This window comes from Gobio gobio (genome assembly GCF_949357685.1).
Source record: "Gobio gobio genome assembly, chromosome: 25".
Taxonomy (NCBI): Eukaryota; Metazoa; Chordata; class Actinopteri; order Cypriniformes; family Gobionidae; genus Gobio; species Gobio gobio.
Window position 1 is genome coordinate 39,196,610 of NC_137121.1, and position 1,885 is coordinate 39,198,494.

The 1,885-nt window shown below is 38.4% G+C and overlaps 1 long non-coding RNA gene across 1 annotated transcript; it reads right to left on the minus strand.

Annotated features, from left to right (window-relative positions):
* Positions 1-434: 434 nt before the first annotated feature.
* On the minus strand, positions 435-1,000 carry LOC307121664. The gene is made up of 3 exons (XR_013815976.1): positions 881-1,000; positions 669-791; positions 435-585 (listed from the first exon to the last, which is right to left on the minus strand). It is a non-coding gene; the product is annotated as an uncharacterized lncRNA (long non-coding RNA).
* Between the last annotated feature and the right edge of the window lie 885 nt (positions 1,001-1,885).

Here is a 1,885-nt window from a genome sequence, read left to right on the forward strand (position 1 = left end):
AGCGAAACCAGAGAGTCAACGGCCAGACTTGAATTTACTCACTCACTATTGGCTGAAGCCACTACATTTAAAAAAGAAAAATCCCTCGTGATTGGTTGGCAGATCACTGCAAACCAATCATTATTGGTCCCCCTGGCTCATTATAAATGTAAACCCCAATAATAATAATAAATATATAATTTATGTTGTAATAATTTGTTTCATATTAATGTTATTGTGCTATGATGTATTCATACCATCAAGGAATATATGGGAAAATTATACGGACCGTGCCGTTTATTCAAACAAGGGGCTTCATTTATAAGCATACAGCTGTTCATTCAAGAGAAAGGGCTTCATTTATAAAACACAGCGGTTTACTTAAAGAAAGAGCTTTATTGTTAAACACACAACTATGTACAGTGCAGCAGTAATGTAATGTAATGTAGAGTTCGGCGTGCTCCAGGCTGCGAGAGCGCGGTGGCCGCACAATCCATCCAGACACCCCGTCAACAAAGCCGTCTTCCTCGTCAAACATGAGTTCAATGGTCGCGGACTTCCAAACGTCCACCTCATCCTCATCCAGCACTCTCTCGCTTCCAGCAACTGTAATACAATCCATAAAGACAATAAGCAACCTGAAAAATACTCACATTGACAAAAAACGGATCTAATATAATAAATCTTACCCTTTTTCTTCTTGATCGACTCCGAGCTAAACTTCGCAGTTTCCGCCTGCTATGTAACGTTAAGTTCAGGTTGTTTGTATCTGAAGCTCCAGCGTGTCGATTCATAATACGTCTTACAGGCAGCTGGAAAACAATTACATGAGACTGGTATTAATAAAAACAGTCACGTTAAAATTAAACAAGGAATGAGAAACACATTAGAAGTTACTTACACACAATGTCGTCATGATCAGCGGTTAAATCTGGACTCGCGGAAATCGCTCCAAGCAGATAAGAGCTCACAGCTTCGTTATGAGGCGAGGATAGTCTGTGTAAACAAAATGTGCAGTTTTAAGCTCGGATCTATTAACGCATCCATTTCCTTATACAGCTGAATAAAAGCATATTCTTTAAATCGTAACGTTACATTACCCATGCTGTGGTTCATAGCGCCTGCAGTTTGCCTCAGAGTTGTGAAGACGAAGACAGCCTCCTGAAAATGAGTCCAAAAAGTTCGTCGCGTCCATGCAGAGATTGAGTTGAAGACGGTGTCCTGTCATTGTTGATCACGAAAAAGGAAAGCAGCAAAAAACATAAAAAAAAGTTTAAAGCTCGTCTTCTACGCGTCATGGCCATGACCTCGACCTCGCACCTCATTGGACTAGGGCTATAATAAGGAACGCGCCCGGGGCCAAATCTCTTTATACGAAACGCGTGACTTATAATCGTTTCAACCTTCAACACGCCCTGTTTTCCGCTTCAACGCAGCAATTTTTTACGTGTGTCTTCTGTATGTGTAGACCCATGGTGTAGACACGCACATTCTGGTCGTGTAACAGGCATACACGCACAGTCGACGCACAGTTTTAACATGTTAAGAAGACACATTTGAACGTGTTTCTTAACGCGCACATTCTGTACATGTCGAAGTGTAATATTTTTTTTTAAAGCAGACTTACCTTTAGATGTAGCTTAGGCTACATACAGATTAATATAAGATATTAATTAATTGCTTAACTGACTACTGTGCTAGAGTAAAGTAGCCTAATGTTACAATGTATATTAAGTAAATGCTTAATATTATACAATTATTATAATTTATCTATATGGGTTATTGTTTGTTTTTTAAAGTTAGGCTATATATAATTTCTAAAAGTATAGGCTAATTTACACAGCACATATTTATAACTGAAAACACACACAACTTTATTCACTTTCACATAATAATGTTTTTGTAA